Below are 21,628 nucleotides of genomic sequence, written 5' to 3' on the forward strand. Positions count from 1 at the left end.
AAGGTTATAATGAATATTATATGTGTAATATTAGAAAGTTATGCTGTATTAATTCTCTTAAGTAGTGTGTTAAATATAGTTTTAGGTTCTGACATAATGTTAAAATAGAGACTATGTATGTGGGGAAGTTGTTTTTTTAGGAATGAGATACTTACTTCAAAGAACACCTAAATCTTCCAAGGAAGAGGAATTTATGGCTTCTTATCAGAAGAAGCTGATTTCTTCAAGCCTTACTCAGACTCGAAGACGCCAAGGGATTAAAGGAAACAATTAACATACAACAAACAGAGTTTCTTGTTTAAAATAGAATGTATGCATAACCATAAAGGATATATAAATATGCAACAAGTGTATTGGTTAGGGGTGATTCCTTTATTCACAAGGCATGCTTTTCGTAACTTAGTGTCCGAGAACATCCGGACGTCCGTAATTCTTTACTTTTTATTGTCTTGTAATTGCCTAACTCTAAACTTTAGTACTCTAGTGATATTATTATTTTTATAACCATTTTATTATTATTAAACTTTTAAAATTTTAAAAACCAACTGATTAGCGTTTTTCACACTGGTATAGTAATCTTTCACCCTGACATTTTGTATGGGCTCCTCTACTCAAAGATAGATAGTTGCAGTTTCTCTGCCTTGAGAAAATACAATTTTAAAAACTAAAAAACCTCATGACCTGACCAAATGATGACAAAGTACAGCTTAAGACTATCCATGTTAAGAGTCAAAAGACATGAAATCGTGGATACGAAATTAATCAGGTAAGATGCTCTGGCATTTGACCCTAAATCTTGCTAAAGACAATCAGCTTTCTTTCAAAATTTTCAGTGGGCAAGAGACTTGTGATCTTGTCATATCTACAGCTGGCATTAATTTCTACTGATGCCAAAAGCAACATTTCTTTGCATGTGACAGACCTTAACTGAAAAGGTCACTGAAACTCTGTTTCAGTCATCTGTCAAGAAAGGATCTGCACTGCACAGTGGTTGAAGCCTTCCAGCAGGACAAAAGCCTATGAGCGCAATGCTTCCTGTAGCTTTAGAAAGAAGCCTTTGTCAGTAGGATCCCCTTTATCAGGCAGCCTGTAGTAGATACTAACCACAGGGCTCCTTGGCTGCCTTGGTCACTGGTTCTTACCTACAGGCTTTTGACTTGCTCATTGCTGTTCTTCAAACACAGCTCCTCACGTGGAATCCACTTCTTGATGTAGAGGGCAATCCCTCCATCTCTCCTTCCTCCCCTGTATCTTCTGACCAGGCTGTAGCTCTCAGTAGTGACACTCCAGTCATGGGATTCATCCCACCAAATTCCAGAAATGCAAAAGGCCATAACTTTCCTGCAGCACAGTGGCTTCCAGCTCCTCCTGTTTCTTGTCTGTGCTATGTTGATTTGAAGGCACCTCAGCCTGCCTGTCAGCCATGTCACCTTCCCAGAGGAACACCCCTTTTCTTCCTTTCTCACAATTTTCTTGGCTTTCCTGACAAAGCCAACCCTAGACTTGCCTTGGCCTCTTACCACTCCCTGGCACTTACTTCATTGCCTTGCATGCTCATCTCCTGCCTTGCCTTGCTTACAACTTTTGTCCCTGGCCTTGCTTAGCTTTGTCTACCCTTCCTTTGCCTTTTCCCTTCCCAGTCTTGCCTTTCCTTACTGACACCTCCGTGTCCTTCCCTTCCTGCCGCTCCCTTGTCTTTGCCATGGACGGACTCGGCGCCTCGATTTTCCCGCCCTTTTTGCCGCCATCTTGGGAAGCTCAAACGCGTCCCGAGCCCCTCGGCGGGGCTGCAGTGCCGCGCTCTTCCCACACGGCGGCAGCACCGCCGCAGCCACAGCCGGGGCTGCCGCTCGCCTCAGGGCCGCGGGCAGGGCAGGGCGGAACAGCGTGGGCGCGATCCCCTCAGAAACATCTCCTGCAGCAAATGCTCCGCTGCTGCGGGACGGGTTTGTCCTGGCACTTGAGGCTCCCCGGGACCGTGTGCCAGGGAATGAAGCCCGCGCCGCGCTCCCAGCTGCGGTGCCGCGGTTCTGTGGGCCGGGCTGGCCTCTGTTTCCCGGAAGCAGCGGGATGGGGTGCCTGTGCCACCCCCGGGGGTCGCACGGAGAAGCTGCTCCCGTGGTACGGCCGAGGGTCAGGGGGAAAACCTGAACAGTCCTGATGGAAACCGATGGAAAAACAAGTTTGGCTCGGTTTTGGACTTGACATGTTCCCCCTGACCCCCACCTGGTCCAGGTGTTTTACCTTAGGAAACAGGAACAGGAGACAGAAGGGGGAATAGAGAAAAAGATAATTCATTACCCCAGAAGGGACGAGCTTATTTCTATTTATTTCCTGATGCACCTGGAATGATTTGGGTCTCAGGAGGCACCTGGGAGCCTCCGTTTGTGTCCTGGGCGGGGCCGTGGCTCTAAAAGGGGTAAAGGCTGGAGGAAGGGGGGTCCGGGGGGGAGAGGAGCAGGGGCTGGGATCGGCGGTGCCCTGGGCATTTGCATCTGGGAGCGGCCGCCGGTTTCCCGATGGGAGCCCTGGGAACGGAGCTCGGAGTCCGTGAGAGATGCGAACGCTGCAGCTGGAGCGCTGAGAATGGAGGCTCTGCCGAGAATGTCGTCTGGTGAGTCTCCCGATGTCCCGTAGCTAATGCTGTGCTGGCACCGAGTCGCCTCATTGCGATTTAAACTCTCTTGAAAGACGCTGAAATTACAAAGTGGACTACAAAATGCACGTGGGAAGCTTCATGCTCCTAAGGAAATGCTTTAGGGATGTGCAGCTTCTGAACTGCAGCAATAATCCCCACTCCCACAGAAACCTGCTGGGCCGTGGTTCTAAGGCAAGGGTGCCAGAAAAGTGCCACCCTAACAGGGATTTCCCTTGGAGCCCTCTGGGAAAGCAGGGAGCAGGATCAGTGCTGCAGCTGTGTCTTTTTCCTGCTCTCCGCAGCTGTTCCAAGGATGCCCTGGAGTGCTCTGGCTCATGGCAGGATAATCTGTGTTTAGAGCTTCCCCTGTGCCTGGGTGCGCAGCTGGGTCAGTCACTGGGCTCCCGTGGAACGCCTGAGGTTGGAAAAGCCCTTTGTGGTGCTGAAATGGCCCCAGGACAAATCTTCCCAAGCTGGAAGCAAAAGCCAGTGGCAGGGAGGGAAATCCAAGAGGGTGGTGGGAAGGGCTTTCTCCCAGGTCTGGACACCCTCAAGGCAGGGGTGATTTTTAAGTGTTAAATGCTGCAGCAGCTCCCTCCCTGCATGAGAGCTGCCTCAGCTTGGGCGAGTGTGAGGATGTCCAGCTCTTCCTTAGGGCTTGGGGCATGACAGGGTGCAGAGCTCATGTTAAATCTTGTTTAAACACTTTTAATTCCAAAATGCATTCAAACAGAGACTTTGAGGAAATAACACATGAAAGTCTGTTGCAAGCATAGGTACAAGCTGCCTTTATTAAAGATCCACACTGATGGATGTTTTGTCAAACCACTCTGAGGACAGAATGTGTCCAAAAAGCTTCACTAACCCCTTGTTCTTCTTAGCTAGGGCAGCGTCTGACCCCAGGCCTCGGGGGCTGCATGGAGATTCCTCCCTGGAGCAGGGTCACCCCGTGAGGATGAGCCACAGAGGTTCAGTTCTTGGACCAGGTGAGGAGCTCTTTCTACTAGTAAGTGCTTTTGCTGGTTTTAATGTCACAGCTCCAGTGTTCCTTCAGTCATTGTGCCCTGCAACAGCACTTGCAGCTCTGTGCTGGGCTGGGAGCAGTTCTGCTGTGGGAAATGGACTTGCAGGAAATTGTCAGAGTTTGACAGGAGGTTTACATAGTATGTATCTGAATGGAAAATTTGAGATAAGAAATACTGACTTAGAAATGGCATGGAATAGGACAGACATTTTTGGGAGAGAAATGGAACTAGAAACAAGTGTTAAAGGATGAGTTTGTAAATAAGACTAGATGCTTTAGAGAAATAGAACTATGAAAGATGCATTGTAATAAGATTAATGAGGGGTAATTTTAGATGATTGGTTTCAAGGCATTGACAGCATAGTGTAGCAAAAGCTAAAAGGCCAAGAAACGCTTATAATGTAGTTAGGAAATAGTTGGCTTCTGATTGTGATGGCGTGAATTATAACATCTGTATTGTCTCACCCTTCATGTGAGACTGAAAATGGAATAAAAGTTTTTAAAAACACTTCTTAGTTGCCTTATTTCTGTGTCAGAAAAGGGCATAATCTGATAAATTGGTGCATTGTGTGAGGAAGATTTATCTCTCTCAATGTCCTATTCTATAGCATTTCTAAGTCAGCATTTCTTATCTCAAATTCTGCATACAGATGCACACTATGCACACTATGTGAGCCTTCTGTCAAGCTTTGAGAATTCTCTACAAATCCATTTCCCACATTCCGGGGCAGGGCTTTCAGTCCCATCAGTGTCCATTGATGGAAATATGACACAAGCTTGATTTAAGTCTCTCTGGTCTGGCACCCTCAGTCCCACTGGACAGAGCTGTGTGAAGGTTCAGTCCCGTCTGTACCAGTCCTGCCAGTGTTTCCAGCAGCAGCTGCTGGAGGCACCAAGGGCTGCCCTTGGAGCCTGGCTCTCCCCTGGGGTTTTACAGAGCATTACAAACTCTGCCCTTCAGGATCCAATGTTTATTTTGAACACTGATCCTACAGCTGGATAGTTCAGCTAACAGGGATTAGAGTCAGCTCTTGGGCCCAAAACAGGTTTTGTCCCACAAAGATCCACTGAACTTCCTGAAATAGCACACAGATGATGCACTGGACTTTGGGGCTAATAGCGTTGCCAGGTAATTACTGTAAGGTTGAACTGAAGTGATCTTATGGTTGAGAGCTGCATCTCCCCTGCTGCTGGCAGAGGAGGCAGAGCTGGGACAGGGCAGCTCCTCCATTCCTTGGCTCCACCAAATGCCGTTTTTCTTCCCGGGGCTGCTGCGGCCATGGGTTCCCTAAGTTACAGATAAGAGTTGTGCTGACCTTGGAATCCTGGAGGAAAGCTGGGCTGGAATGTGGCAGGAGAGGATGCTTTATGTGGAATGTGTTCCCGAGGGTGTTACAAGTGCCTGGGCTTTTCCGTGGGAAGTTTTATGGAGGATATTGTTATAAGGTAAATGGTCCTTCATGTGCAAAGTTCTACTTTTGTGTCAGAAAGCCTTGGGAATGCCCAGGGACACAGCGTGGGATGTTTGACCTCTGAAATGGGTCCTGTTGGTATAAAATACCCATTTTTAGTGGTTTGTGGTTTTTGTGACCTTGGAGGAGTGTGGGGCTGACTAGTCAGGTTGGTGTCTGAGAAGGGGAGGGTGTCTGGGTTCCAGCAGAACTCCCAGGGCTGTTGATTTGGGGTGTGACACAGAACACAGTGATGTTCCTGCTATGCAGATGTGACAGGGAGTGGAACAGCAAGTGGCAAAGTTAGGTTTTGCTCCCTAAATCCCAGAACAGCTGAGTTTAAGTTCCATCAGCCAGAGGAGGGAATGAGCCCTGGTGCCAGCCCTCCTGGGGGCACTGGACAGGTCTCACCATTCCTCTGCCATCATTTGCATGGTGTGATTCTCCCTTGAGCAGAGAGGGCAGAAAATGAGGCAGGAGGGGAAGCTCATTTTGTTTCTGCAAACTCCAGGCTTGGGGCAGCTGCAGAGCACTTTAGGTTCAAATAATCCTGCCCAAATACATCAGCTTGAACCTCTCTTGGGCACTTTTGGATCCCTCTGTGCCACTTCTCCTCTGATCTTTTACCTGCAAGGTGTTGGCTCAGAAACATCTGCCTACTGGATGGATTTTTACACGTACAAATTTATTTTCTTAGAAAAGCCATTGGGGTAATGAAAATCTGTGGAGAAGAGGTGGTTGGTGCACTAGGTGATGTTAGGTCTTGGACTTTTCTTCTTCTTTTCTTTAACCTGCTCTTAAGAGGACCCCTGAACTGGAAAACTGAAAGTTTAAGGGTGGGGAGGAAGTTGCTTTTCATTTTTTAAGTGTTGCTGTGGGTTTTGGTATGTCAAGTGACCCTACCAAAACAGAATTGGAATAACTGAACTTCAGGACTCTGCACTTAATTCTTTTAATGTGTTTGTGTGGGTGCAGGAAATGACAAACGCCAGAGCAATTCTGTGTCTGTAACATTAAGTGTAACATCTTTAAAACCAAGTGCTCAGTGTGGGCTTTTCACGTGGATGCAGACGGTCTCAAAGCCTTTCCTGTGCCCCAAAAGCCAGAAGGAGCCTGCCAGAAGCAGCCTTCACTGCCTGTCTGGGAGTTCAGTTTCCTGCTGGAGTCTTCCCTCCATCTTCTCTCGGGTTTTTGTGCCAAAGGGGATCTGACCCCAGAGCCACACAGGGCTTCTGTTGCCTTGGTAAGTGTCAATGAAATTTGCCAAGTCTGTCAGGAAAGCAGAAACATCCTGGGGTTTGTTTGGCCAGAGGTGGAACATGAAGATGTCCGTACCAGTGGTGGGTGTGGGTGCTGGCAGTTTTGGGTTGTGTGGTCCCTCAGCAGTCAGGGCACAGCTGAAGCAAGGAGGGAAGCTGCAGGTGAGGGCAATATTGGCATTTCTTGGTCGAGAACTGGGAGTGCTGGAAGAACAGCTTTCCTCCTTCTTTCTCTCCACCACTGAGCAGAACATTAATATGGTGCTGCACTAAGCTCTCTCTTTTGTGGGTTGTTGCTTGGTTGGGTTTTTTTTCCTGGCTTTTTAATGTATTTCTAAGTGGTGCAGAGGATCAAGTTGCTAGGTTGCATGACTTCTGACTGACATATCACAGAAATGGGCATACATGTGTGCACGTGCTTCCTGGCAAATTCAGGCGTGACATGGAAATCCTAAGTGAGGATGTCCAGCCTCGGCTACATGTGACACAGGCTTCTGAAAATGGAAATGGCCTTGGCAGAGTAGCAGCTGTGAAGCGAAGCAGAATTAAAATGCATGTGAGCAGAAGGAACCAAGTGAAATGGTACTTCTGGGTCCTGTGTGCTCCTCTGGCCTCTGCCTGCTGTGAACACTTTGTGTTGCAGCTCAGTGTAGTCCTATTCAGTGTTTATTTGGTTTGATTTTTGTGTGTAACAAAAACACTGGTCAGTTACTCTAAACATCTTCCCTCCTTTACTGGACACATCCTGGAGTGGGACCAGACTCCCCCTCACCCTGGAGGAATTCACTGCTGCTCTGGAGAGGGGGTGAAGCCAAAGCTTAGGAGCAAAGGCAAACCACCAAACCAGGGGCATTCTATATATATCCAAATAAGGGACTCTGTCTTCCTGCTTTTCCTGTAGTTCTCCTTCCTGTTTTCACCTGGGCTGGAAGAATGGGCATGGCCTGTATTTATCATATGAAAGTGGTGGTACTAAATCTGTTCAGAAGTTCTGATTACAGACACTCATTTTCTGCCAGAAAACATTTTCATTTCATTCATTTCACCCAGGATGGCTATCTGTCGTCTCAGACAGTGTTCCCTGGGAGGAAGGGCAGCCTTTGCCTCAGCTGCGCAGCTCAGGTGGATGTGACAGAACTGGTGTGGCCTGACAAGGCATGAGCAACTGTCTGTGCACTGGAGTGCCTTGAAAACTTTCTCTGTGAGGTTTTGGACACGTTTCTCTTTGGGATTTCTTGTGAAAAGCTCCACAGTGATGCAGAAAATAGGACGTTCCACTTGCTTTCAGGTTTCAGTCTTGGAGGTTTCAGAAGACAAAGAAGACTCTCCTTACTATATGCTGTTGTTCATATAGTTAATCAGTTTCTGTTAAAAAAATTATTTAACTTTTTTTTTTTCTTAATTTGGTGCCTCTTACAGTTATTTTAGAGCTGTATAGTCTATATACCTTCTGCTGTGATGCATCTCTGGCATTGCAATCAAATAATTTCTTAGTCTTTTGTCAAACAAGATTGGACTGTTGGAATAATTGTTTAATGGATGGTTTCTTGAACCTCTAAATAATTGTTTAGTTCTTGGTGGTTTGGTTTGGTTTGTTTGGGCTTTTTAAATTAATCTACTACCCCACATTTTGACCACCATGATCACGAGAGTTCTAGCTATGCTCTGGTGCTGAATACATCATCTGTAAATAACGACTAGCAGGACTGAGAGTTTAATAATGACTTCTCTTTGAACTTGAGCACAGACCTGCCTGCGAATGGGCTTGATGCCTGATTAGGTCTCTGAAAGGAAAACAGTGCTGCTGTCAGGGTGGGCTGGTCAGGGAGTAGGGCTGAGTCCATTTCAGAATATGTAGGAGAAAGGTGCGTGTCCTTGATGCATAGCACTGGTTTGATTTCAGGAAACCTGGAGAGGTGCAGTGCTATTAGTGGGGTGAAGGGCTGGCAGCTGGATAAGAACTGGCCTTGGCGAGTACAGTTTGGGGGGAGCCCACATTCAAACCTCTAGGTTTGGGGAAACCACTTCTGAGGGCAGTGAGCCTCCTTAATGCGAGACTGCTTGTGGGCCTTGCCGATCTTGTCTTCTATTGCATCCTGGTAGTATATTGGTTGCTGCTTTTCCACTCTGACCTGGTTGCTTTTCCGGCCACTCTGAGCTTCAAATTGCTTTAATGCAAGAGTTTTTGAAGGCAGTGATACAGATTGGCATGCGGCTTTGAGTAGGAAAGGATGTAGCTGTTGGCTGCTAACCTGGGATACGGGCAGGAGACCTGTTACACCTCTCCTTCTCAGTAACATCAGTTCTTTGAGTTCATGGTCTCTGTTTTGATCAGTTATCTCAACTGTCTGTCCAGTGCCTTCCTAAGGAGCAGAATAGGGTGGAGGGCTGATTGTGTAGATGAGGTGGGATTCAGTTGTCTGAAAACCCCAAGTTAACTGTGTGACCTTTCCTGGATAGAACTCTTGGTATGACAGGTACTAGTTGATTTTAATATTTAAATAAAATATGCAATAAAAATGTGTTGCTCCTCAGCTGAGACTTGAATAAATTAATACGTGGAAAAACTTCTAGGAGCAACTGAAAAGAAATTTTAAATCAACTTGCTGTTCTAGTTTTTTAAATATCAACTTAATAGAAACATTAAAAAGTATGATGGTGTTAAATCTTTTTATAAATCTTCTTATTTATTGTCTTTTTAATTGGATTTAGGAACCTTAAAGGGTGGTAGTTTTTGTGCTTAAATATTGATATCTGATAATTTGGAAATAGTGTAGTAAAATTGCATACAGAAAAGTATAATTTTTCCTGAAAACTTAAAGTGTTTAAGAGACATGATTTTATAATGGCCTTAATTTCTGAGATTTGAGAGTGGTTTAATTTTTTTCTAAAATGAAAATATTTTAGTTACCTGTAGAAATCTTCATTTTTCTGAAGTGTTAGAGGGATAGTGACAGTTACTCCCTGATAGGGTTTTAATTCTTGAAAATCCTGGGAGGGGGATGCTCAGTCATAATGTTGTTACTCAGCTACGTTGAAGTTGTTTTTAGATTGCCACTTAACTGTTTTCAGTCAAATCAGGTTAGTTAAATCTTTTGGTCAAGAAGTTTATCTGATTATGCATGTACTTACTGTTTAGTACAGTAGTGTTAAAGTCTTAATTAGGTGTATAATTTGCAAATAAATCTCTGTTCAATATTAGCATAATAAACTAATATTAAGCTTCTGTTTAGACTAATATATCATCACTTGCAAGTGCAGAACTGTTGGCAGAGTATGAATTAAGCCCATACTTATCTCACCAAAATAGTTTCCTTGGAAGAAATGGGATAATTTGTGTAGATACAGGCAGCTGAATGATGCAGCTAAAAGAGATTAAGTGAAGCTGTAGCTGCCCTTGTTTGCTACTTCTATTTGCTTGTTGAAAACACTTACTACTTAGCTTTGAGGATTTTTTTTTTGGTTGTTTAAATGCTACTTTCAGGTAAAATTTTAATAGTCAGATCCTGTATTTGTCTCTTGTTTTCTCCCTCTTAAACGTCTCTTGTAAATCTGTTTGCAGCTGGGTCTGGGGCATCTTACAGCAGCCAGCACAGCCACCTGGGTTCCAAGTTAAGGACACTGCAGTCTCCAGAACACCATATAGATCTATTTACAAAGACAGAGTTTATCAGAAGCCCCCTATGAGGAGTCTCAGCCAGAGTCAGGGGGACCCTCTGCAACCAGCACACACAGGCACATATTGCACTAGTACAGGTGGGTGGATGTAACCTGCACTATTGTCTTTCTATGAGATATGTAACTTACTCTCTGCTACTAACTCTTCTTCTCTTCCTTATGTGCTTAACCAAATGTATTCTGTGCATGCCAGTCAAATAAAGTACTTTTTGCAGATGGCAGCTATCAATAGGGCCCCAGATACGTGCATAGAAGGGAGAAATATTTAATGTTGTGCTACATGTACAGTAGATTAAGCTAATTTGGGGAGGGAACTTACTCATAGAGAGAAAATACTTCTATTAATCAAGTGTATTGTCTTGGAGAAAGATCTGTTGTCTTTGAAGAAATTGCTAGAATTTTTTTTGCTTAGGTACTTTTTGTGTTGCAAGTGGACTGCAAAGTTCCTGCTACATAAAGCTAAGTGATTGTTCACTTGCTTTCAGAGTAAATCATAAGTAAATTTTCTTCCTCTGTTCCACAGAGGTATGCTTTGGTGTAGGTACACAGACATAAAATTGAATGATAACATAGGAAAAAGCTGGTAGCATAATAATGATTGTCCCTGAAATGCATTGGTGTACAAGTCCTACTTGCAGAATGAAGAGTCCTACTTGGAGAAATGAAATACAGCTGTATGTTAGAACCCACAAATAGATCAAAAATCAACAGGGATATTTATGGTATTTAATGCACAAAATAATTAGAGTATATAAATGCTACAGCCAAAATAGCCTAAAGCAGATGTAGATGTACTTGCCTTAGGAATTACAAGTATTTCTGGTGTTTCATCTTTGCTGTGTTGATCAAAGAGGGAAGATTATGTCCATTTTCAGATCATGCCTATTTTCATTAAGGAAAAGTTAAGTGCACTTTTCAGAGCAAAATACTTTGCTTTCTTTTAAAACTATTTTTTTTTAAAACTTCTTTAAAAAATCTATTTCCCCAAGGGAAAATCTGGCAGTTTTTGCGTGTCCTACCATGTTATGCAAGTTTGGGAGTTCGGAGTACAAGAGGAGGTCTTAAGGAAATTTACCCAGAGAATTATCTAGCAAAATACCTGTAACAGCTTTATGCTTTTTTGAAGAGCACCATTGCACCATTGCCCTCCTGTTAAAGAAACGATCACAGTCTCATGTTTTGTATAGAGTCACACATGGATATGAGGAAAAATTACTATTCTTTGCATGAAAGGGAGAAAAATCTCTGCTTAATCAGTGAGTGAAACTACTGTTTCTATTGAACTTTAAACCTTCTGTTCCACCTGTGGCTGCATCATATTGCCTATATGATGCTCTCTTTCCCAGACATGCCCTGAATAGGGTTTCTTGTTTTGCTTGCAGAATATCCCTTTGGTTCTCTGTGCTGAAGTAGCAGACTATCTTATGACTGTACTGTTCAAAGCACCTCAGTAAGGAAGGAAACCTAATCACCACAGATAACAATTAACGTGAATTAAACTGGGTCAAGGGATGTTAGTTGGTTACACATGGAGATGGGTTTTCAAAAGGAAAGAGGGAAAAAAAAAAAACCAAACCCACAGTCATATGGGTAGTAGAAACATGCCTTGTGAAGGTGAGTTTTATTTTCCCACTTGGGATGTGGATTTGAACGTTGGTGCAGGCTCACTCTGAAGAAAGACCCTGTAAGTCCAGCTTTGCGTTGAGTTGATCCTCCCATGCCTTCCACCCTGCACCCCTATCATCAGGGTCAGGGGAAATGAAAGTAGATGGATGTGTGCTAGTTCAATCACTCTGTTGCTCTGTTGGTAGCTATCAGCCACAGATGCTGTCAGCCTTTCACACAGCCAGGCTGAAGAGCTGTCAGTGCTCAGAGGGAATTTTGAGCTGGATTGGATCAGCTCTCAGACTCTTGCCTCTAGCACAGATACCAATAGGAACATATCCTTTCTGATGGAGACCATACAGTTTTTTTCAAATTAGCAGAAAAGAGGGAAAGGAGTTCACCTTTGCACATAAATCTTCTTTTTCCTTATTGGGTTTTCTTAAGTGTTGATTGGTTGTGGTTTTTTACTAGATTTCTATTCGGTGTAAGATAGGAGGGATGTAGATTACTGTGTACTCCATGAAGATAATGTGCCTAGGATTCACAGCCTGTATATTCTATGTGCATGAGTCATGGCAGAGTGAGGGGCTTTAAGACTTGAGTGCACTCCTTTGTACACCATAGTTCACACCCTTTATGTACGACAAAAATAGCTTTAATCCTGAAGATGATGCATGCATTTCAACATCTGACAAAAAGAAAAGGGAATGCAAACTTAAAGATGTTGTCCAAAACCTGAATTTTTTTGTCTGCAGTTAACACTGCCCATTGGAAATAAAACTTAAGTTAGTTCTACTTGCAAACCATTTAAAAATTTATAGTGGGTTGTTTGGTTTTTGTTTTGTTTGCCCTTTTTTTGGTGGTTTTTTTTGTTTTGTTTTTTTTTTTTTTTTTAGTTTTGTTGTACTTTGTGGGGTTTGAGGGGATTTTGATGGGGTTTTTGTTTGGTTTTAAAGAACATTATTCCCAAATTTGAAAATTTCACTTGCTTTGAAAAAGTAACCAAGAATGGTTACTTACTATAGGCATCACCCTTTCTCTTTTATGAGCCCTTAAATACATATTACATTCAAGTATGTTTACACAACTGAGGCTAAAGCCCTCGCGAGAGTTTTTCATCTTCTAGGTAAATGAATCTTCCCTAAGCAAAATTCAATAACTTTAAGTTTCTCAATGGGGTGAACTAAATTAAGTTTGCTCTATATACTCAGTGGTTTTTGGGTGATGTTTTTGTTCTTATCTTTAGTATTTTCTTTGTATTTCACTTGAGAATGAAAGGCATGGTGATAGTTATGCACTACATACTGCTGAAGGTAAAAAACGTGTCTGAACATTTCCCCTGGTAGCTTTAGATAAGATGAATTCTTCATAGAATGACAGAATGGTTTGTGTAGGAAGGGACCTTAAAGATCATCACATTCCTTCTTCCCTGTCACTGGCAGCAAACCTTTCACTAGACCGGGTTGCTCACAGCCCCATCCAACCTGGTCTTGAGCATTTCCATGGATGGGGAGTGCACAGCTTCTCTGGGCAACCTGTTCTACTGCCTCACCACCTTCACAGTAAAGAAATTCTTTCTGATGTCTTATCTAAACCTGTCCTTCTTTAGTGTAAGTCTATTTCCTATCACTTAGTGCTCTTGTGAAAAGTCATTCTCCAGCTCTTGTAGGTCCTCTTCAGGTACTGTAAGGCTGCTCTAAGGTCTCCCTGGAGCCTTCTCCAGGCTGAAGAGCCGCAACTCTCAGCCTGGCCTCGCAGGAGAGGTGCTCCAGCCCTCTGGTCATCTTGGTAGCCTCCTCTGGACTTGCTCCAACAGTTCCCTGTCCTTCCTGTGCAGAGGACCCCAAAGCTGGATGCAGCACTGCAAGTGGGGTCTCACCAGAGCAGAGGGACAGAATCCCCTCCCTGGCCCTCCTGGACAAGCTGCTTTGGATGCAGCCCAGGACATGGTTGGGTTTCTGGACTGCACAAATTGCCAGGTCATGTTGAGCTTTTCAACCACAAACGCTCCCAAGTCTGTCTCCCCACATCTAGTCTTGTTCCATTCTCCAGCCAACCTGTACCTGTGATGTAAATTATAACTGGGTGTGTTACCATCATGCTATCTAAGCTGAAAATATTGTTTCAAATTTGACAGCAGTAGCTGTAAAAGCTCTTTTGGTTGTTAAGCTTTTACTTAACAATCCCTTTTGCTCTTCAAAGGGTAATGCCTTCTCTCGTATAAAAAGTACCAGCCCAAACTTTTGCACTAAAAGCACTAAGTGTGAAATTTTCCTTTTGAAATGGGAAGCCTCAAAGGATGTGCTTGGAGGGAGTACTCAGACACAATACAAAAAGCAGATTAATTTATTTACTGAATAGCAATTTATAGCTTGTATTTGTAACCCAACTAAATAACACTAATAATTTTTGTTCAGGCAGGTTTGTTACTGATTTTTCTCATAAACTTAAAGGTTTTGAATTATTCATATAGTAGAGATAAGCTTATTTGATGGGATGTTTACATGAACACTGATGGAATTTGAAGAGGGCTATTAATTAAGAGGGAGGAAGGGTTGCCTTTCAGCCAGAGTGGCACATAGAATCAATGATTGTTTGCTTATTTGCAGAATTAGAATTTTGAACTAGAGGTTTAGTCTACAGTTATTGACATTTAATCCACGTCAAACATGAAACCAGGCAAAACAGGCAAACTCACACTATTTTTCAAGCCTGGATTTCTGTAGCTGCCTTGAGGACAAAGCATCCTCACTGTTCTGGTTGTGGGCTGCCAGTGCTGAGCTGCAGCTCAGGAGCACAGTTTTGGCAGCTCTGGGGTCTGTGTGAACAATTGTCATCACCGTCCGGAGGCTGGCATCACTGTCTGGAAGCTCATGCTTCTGTTGTGGTCCCTCAGAGAAAAAGATGAGCCCTCTTCTGTAAAAAGGATGTAATTTCCAGATAAAGTTTGTAAAAGTCTTGAAAGAGTACTGTCCACAGTGGTCTGGGCAGCAGGGATCAGAAATGGGAGAGCTGTGCTTGTTCTGAACTCTCTGCAAAGAGCAAGCAGATGAAGAAAGTGTTGCTGTGTAAGAGCTGCTGGTGAACTGTGAGAATTTAGATCTTAAAACCTGCAGAGTACTTGTGCTTTAAGAGCACTCACTGGTTTCAGGGGCTGCGGGCAAATACTTTTGACCCCAACCTTACAAAAGTGACAAGGATGCACTAGAGGAGTGAACCTGTCCTCCTCAGCTCTGTGAAGGGTACATGCATCTTGCTGGTGTCAGGGGAACCTTCTTGGCAGCCTGGATAAAAGCTTAGGAATGGTCTCAGAATGCACAGCCTGAGAATCATCTCTGTCTCAGTCTCCAGAAAGTCACCATGGGGAAGGTGTTGTGATGCATTTCAGTCGTAGTTGAATGGACTTCAAAGTCCATCAGCTTCGTGTGGTTACACAACCACTTGGTGCTCGTTGGAATGCTGGGTGCATGGAGTGAGCTGCCTCCTTGATGAAGACTGGGCTTGCAAGGTACTGCAAAGACCATTCTGAGAGCATTAGGAGAATGGGGAATCTGTGATTGATCTGCTGAAGTTAAAGAGAGCTCTGAAAGGAAGGATTTATTGAAAGGAGGTTGGATAGTAGAAGGCTAAGCAGTAAAAGTTTGTATTGTCTCCAAAGAGTTGCTTGGGGTGGGATATGCAGGGCTTATCCGGCATGCTCTTGCAATGGGTTACCTATCAGGGAATGTATTTGTGGCAGGTGCACACCTGCAGCGCTTCCTTTGCTACCCTCAGAGCTGCCCAGTGCCCCTGTGTGTGCAGGCAGTTGCCAGGCTGCCCTCAGGCTTCTCTGATGGCCTCTATTCCTTCAGGTCAGGTCCATCTCCCTGAGATTCCTCCCACTGATGCTTGAGTGCTTCCACCAGTACACCAGCACCTCTGAAGATATCTGTTCCCAAAAGCTGTGCTGCCATAGGCTGCACCACATCCTGGGCACCATGGCACTGAGTACCAATCCAAGAGAAGAGGCCTGTGGAATTTGTGATGGCAGATGCAAAGCAGAAATGTGTCTATTTGCAAGGTGGGTTTCTGTGTGGAGGAAGAATGCTGACTGGAGAGCAGTTAACAGCCAAGGCAGCTGCTTTTCAAAGGAAGGAGTTATCTGTTGCTCCTGGCCATTTGCCAGCGGCAGGGAAAAGCACAATATTTCATTGTCCTGTGACGTAGCTCAGGAAAAGCTGCCAAAGGTGAGACTTGTCATTGTGTATCTGGACAGATGCTCCTGTCCTCTTCGCCACCTTCCATCCCACTCCTTCCTCGTATTCAGTTGCATTTCTCCTGTGACGTGTGGTTTGCTTCAGTAGGGTAGAAGCAGTGTTTGTTTTTGGAGCGCAGTCTTTGTTCATGGACTAGACACTGCTGGAGGGATGGGAAGAGGAGCCAGGTGGTAGTGGCAGCATTTGCTGCTTCGTGCCTGCTGCGCTTGGCCTGGGCTTTTGCTGGCCTGGAATTTAAGCAGTGTCCAAGGAGGTGTACAAGAAAACCTAGTCCTTCTTTTGTCATTGGGCTGATGGCTTTCTCACAGTGTGACTGAGCTGTCTTCTTGTTCTGTCTGATGAGGTGTCCGTGGTGAGGATCATATCTCTATCCATGACCTAAAGGAGAAGTAGGAGGGAGAAGCCAAATGCCCATTTTTCTTTTGCCCCAGGCAGGAACAACCCATACAAAATGAATTGTACTCTTTGTTTGGGTTTGGTTTTTTTTTGTGGAGCAGGGACATCACTAGTTTTGGTTCTTGGGGGTGGGGTGTTCAAATGGTTCCTCCTCTTCTCATTTGCTTTGCACAAGTGAAACGGGGCAGTCCAGGCTCTCAGAGCCAGGTTCATATGTCATTTGCCCCTGTTCCCTGGGGGCTCCCTCCCTGTATGAAAGGCCTGATCTCTTCAAACTTCCATCTCACTGACCTGATAGACAGAAGTCTGGCATTGTAGAATGGCTTCTGGAAAGCTGCACTGGCCACCATCTCTTTGCCTCTGTCCTGCCCTCCCTTTGCAGCTGGCATGGTGGAGCAGAGACCTTGCCTTCTCCTGGAAGGGAGTGCTGCTCTGGTGCTTGATGGCCCTGCCTTGCCAGCAAGAGAACCAGAGGTCTGTGGGAACAGTAATTGCTGAGTAGGTCCAAGGAATTTTTTAAACAGATTTTTACAGCAAGCATGGAGGAGGGTGTCACCTGGGCTTTTAATGCTGCTTTACAATACCCAAGGGCTTGATTTGCTGCATGTTTTTTATGCTGGTCCAGCTTAGCCTTTCTTTGCTTCTCAACATTTTGTCATATCTTTTACCTCCTTTGTTGTCCCATGCAAAAGGAGAATGAGGATACAAAGGATGCATGAAATGAGCCAAAGCACAATCTTCACAAGACTGTAAATATTTGTCTTGGTATGTAATAAAGTAGTGAATATCTTTGAAATTTTTAGAAGTCATTATTTCAATGTACATTTTTTACATATTGTGGAGCAATTCTCTGATACTCAAAATTTTGACATATGAAAAATTTAGATGTCTGAATCCTTTAGAGTGTTTTACTCTTCTTTCAAGAACAATTAAGCTACTTTATTGTAGTTGTGTTTTATCACAAACAGATTGTGTTCTTCTGTATGCTTTTACAGATAAACTGTTTTTGAATAATTTTTAAGGTTTTAAACCTTACTCTTTTGACCTTTGAAATTTGTTTGGATTTTTAAATGGTTATGAAATAGTTTAAAACAGAATGATAGTCATAGAATAGATTGAGTTGCAAGGGGCCTGCAAAGATTCTGTGGTCCAAACCTTCTGCAGTAGGCAGGGGCATCTTCAACCAGACCAGGTTTCTGAGAGTCCTCTCCAACCTGATCTGGAATGCCTCCAGGAATGGGGCATCTACCACCTCTCTGGGCAGCCTGTTCCAGTTGCTCCTTACCACCTTCATTGTAAAAAAAAACCTTCCTTCTTTCTAGCCTCTCTTTTTAACACCATTGTCTCTTGTCCTATTGCAACCCTGCTAAAAGGTTCCTCTCCAGTTTCATTTCAGTCCCCCTTCAGGTACCCTTTCAAGTCTCCTTGAAGCTTTCTCTTTTCCAGGCTGAACAACCCCAACTCTCTCAGCCTTCCATCATAGGAGAGCTGCTCCAGCCCTCTTACCATCGCTATGGACCAGCTCTAACATGTCTATGTCTTTCTTGTGCTGAGCTGGCGGCAGCACTCCAGGTGGGGGTCTCACCAGAGCACTGTAGATGGGCAGAATCCCCTCCCTCACCCTGATGCCCACGCTGCCTTGGATGCAGCCCGGGATATGTTTGGTTTCTGGGCTGTGAGTGCCCATGGCTGGGTCATGTCTAGCCTCTTACCCATCCCCAAGTCCTTCTTGTCAGGGCTGCTCTTAACCCCTTCATCTCCCAACCTGTATTGGTACCACAGGTTTTCTGCACCTTGCATTTGACACTCAACATTCAGATGATATCTGAAACAATTACAAGTGGGGTGTTTTGAACTTTATTTGGAAATACGTCTTTTTGATGGTCCCTTAGTAACTTGTTTGTTATTAGCTGTTTCAAATCATCTTATAATTTAAACATGCTGAAGAAAATTAACACATCATGAAATAAAATGAGACTATGTAAAATTACATCGAGGGACTGCAATTTTAATGTCATGATGAATCACATACAGAGAGCTTAGTTCATAGTTTTGTGCACCTGTAAGGTGTGCAAACATAACTTCAGCTTTGGGAATCAGAAGTCTGATCCATGCGTATCACCAGTGGCAGTTTCCAAAGAGCACTTTATATCCCACTTAATGGACAGTTACCCTTTCTCAGGTTAAGTATTGCTTTCCAGCAGGGAACTGGAATTTAGTTAACCAGATGTATCACTTCTAATTCCATAGACCTCAGATTAATGAGTAAAAGGAATCTAAAGGGGCTTAGAGGAGAAAAAAAGTCAGTTATACATGGAGTTAGATATTTTCAGGCTCTTACAGGGAGCACCAATGAGTACATTGGTATAGTAATTAATTTCAGAATGTCATCTAGCTGTTAATGAAAAGTTATCTGTTACATGCTCTTTCCTGTATTACAAATATTTGATTTAAAGTAAAAAGGGAACTTTGTTTTCAAATATATATTTTTCTTTATTTGTCTCTAAAATTATCAATTTGGGGGAAAAGGAGGAGCAACAGAAATATCAACTTTCACTTGCCCCATTTAGTAAACCCTTCATCCTTTATGCTGCATCTCAAATCTCTGTTTATTTTTTTTTATTCTTCCTGGTCTACAAGAGCTAGATTATAAATACCAAATATTGCTTCTTTCTGCTTAGGTAGTATATTTTTTTCTGGCTGGGGGACAGGTTGTTTTGTTGTGTCACAAGCTGCTGTACATGGATGTGCTGTGATGGCACAGCTGCAGATTAATAGAGGCTCATGCTGATAAATCACACAGCATGGAGTTCTGGCTATAGGACATAATGTTTTTAGAGAAATTAAAAAGAAAAATTGTTCCTATGACTGCATCTCTTTCAGTTTGGTAATGTTGTGATAATAGACCTGTACTTCTAACTGACATCCACTTGATAACATTGTTTTGGGAGAGAGAATTATAGGAAGCAAGCAGGGAACAAATCTTCAGTACAAAGTAAATTGAGCAGAAAATACCTTAGTAATCCGCATAAGGAATAACAAATCACCTCAAAGCAATACAAAGTCATAATCCCATTTCATTTGTCAGATCCAAGTTCACTCATATAGTCTTATCTGTGTTGTAGTCTTGCATATATGCTTTTAGGTGATTTTTTTTTCTTCTGTGAGAAAGAATTTTCTATTTTATTTCCTTTCTATTAAAAAATTGTCAGAGGAATAACAAAATACATTGTTTTCAACTTCAGCAGTATCCTGTGGACAGGAATGGAGGGGCAGGTGGCTGGAGGTTAAAACACTTCAGAATCCACTTTGTAATCTGAAAGCAATAACCTCCCTTATAGTGCAGACGCATTTCTCAAAATAAAATAGTTGTAGTTTCAAAGTACTGAGCCCATGATTGGGTTCCATTGAGGAATTGCACCCATATGAATACAGTCAAGATTTTAGAAATTTAGAAACCTTTTAGAATGGTTAATATCCGTGACCTCTTTCCTGTGTCCTGTGAGCAGGATACCTCCAGAGGGTTGTGTTTTGTTCTATATATTTTCTAATTCTTCTGTCCTCCTTTTTTAATAGAAGAATGACTTGTAACATGTCTTAGCATTTCTCAAATGCACCTTGACTTTTGCCACCTATTGAGGGAGAGCTGTGATTATAAAATCTTGCTCAGGGCAGTATATAACTCTGTAAATCTCACCCACTCTGCCACTACTGAGACAATACAGTGTGCCAGAAACTGTAGGTGTATTTGTCACCTATTTACTGTACAGGTGTATTTTCTGTTTAAAGATTCATCACATTAGATTTTAGTGATGCAGGACATCCATTTTCATTTATATGCTTCAGTGTTGCATAGAAATGCAAGGTTGTCATTCACAAAATAAAAAATCAATTCAAACACCTTTCATAAATCTCATTCTTGTAAATATTTGCTGAACAAAAACACTGCTGTGCCTCAAGTAACTACCCGGTTCATGTCTTTAAGGTGACTAAATCTTTTGTTAGAGGATCATTCCTTCTGTAATATTGCATTTAAAGGCACTCTTAAAAATCACTGGCCCATTATTTTTTTTTCTCAAGCTCTACACTTTCTTTTTTCTTAATAGAAGACTGGCTACTTTTAGAACCATCCCTTAGTTGTAATTTCAGCAGTTCACATGTAGTTTTTTATGAGTACAAGTATACAAATAGAGTAGTTTTTACTTAAATGTGTTCAACAACTTTTAAACTATCATTTGCAGAGGTTAGGTTAATGTTTAAGGTTACCACCTGATCATGTGGTCTGGCACTGGAGCACCAGTGCCGGATGAGGTGATTACCTTAATAACAAAACAGCTGTCTATTCCAGAAACTACTAATTAAAATAGCTGAAGTTTTTTAGGGTGTTCTAAGAAATAGCATTTAGTAGCCACTTTACTACTTATGATTATAGTGCCCTAAATAAGGAAAAGTCAAAATATGAAGGAGAAGATGTCCGTGTGCTTGATGGCTGTAGCATGATGCAGAACAGTCTGTTAATCTGTTATTGTCTCATACTATTTATATATAATTTTATATATTAACTGTGACTTTTGTCTGTGTGTTCAGCTTTATGCTGGCCAGATGCACAGGAAACTTCAGAAATTTCAAGAGAAGGTTGTTTTAGGAGTGAAAGCAGAGATTTAGTTGCAGTAGGCTCATTTAAGTACAGCAGTGTGGTCTGTGTGGATTTGCTGTGATTGGGTCATTTTGTCCCACGCACAGAATGTGAAATCATGTATTACTGCAAAGAGAAGCGAAGCGATATATATATCTCCTATATTGTGCCATTGCTCAGGGTTGAATTTTATCTCTAGCGAGGAAATTCCGACGATGAATTTTAGTATGTCAAATTCTGGAAGGGCAGTTGCTGGTTTCGCTGTTCAAATGCTCATGTAACAAATTAATTAAACTGCATGTTCTTCCTAAACCGAGTGACGCAGCTCAGAGAGAGAAGACGCAATCTGAGAAAAGATTTTGGCAATAACGTCTTCAGCAGCCAAAGTTGGCATCTGATTATCACATTGTGTGTACGCACCATTTTTTACTTGCAGAGCAGCATCACTAAAACATGGTAGAAGCTGAGCCTGAGAATGAAAGTTGCATATATTAGTGAGATTAAAATCTGGCAGATTTAAAATGAAGTCAGTTCCTGGAAGTAGAAAGGAGTGTTATATTTCTTAATATTGACAACTTGAAAAATGAGACTTCTTCTCTGTTTGGTTGTAAACAAGGAAGAAAGTCATTCCAATCTCGAGTTGGAGATCTGCAATCAATGAAAATATATAGTTGAAATTCTAATA

At 42.9% G+C, this 21,628-nt stretch overlaps 1 long non-coding RNA gene across 1 annotated transcript in view; it reads left to right on the forward strand.

Annotated features, from left to right (window-relative positions):
- Positions 1-3,570: 3,570 nt before the first annotated feature.
- Positions 3,571-21,628, forward strand: part of LOC144246625 (uncharacterized) — a 31,994-nt gene continuing 13,936 nt past the window's right edge. Inside the window, exon 1 of the long non-coding RNA XR_013340286.1 lies at positions 3,571-3,624. This is a non-coding gene — a long non-coding RNA (uncharacterized LOC144246625). The remainder of the gene's footprint in view (positions 3,625-21,628) is intronic.

The sequence above is a fragment of the Lonchura striata genome, chromosome 7 (genome assembly GCF_046129695.1).
Source record: "Lonchura striata isolate bLonStr1 chromosome 7, bLonStr1.mat, whole genome shotgun sequence".
In the NCBI taxonomy this organism is placed as follows: domain Eukaryota; kingdom Metazoa; phylum Chordata; class Aves; order Passeriformes; family Estrildidae; genus Lonchura; species Lonchura striata.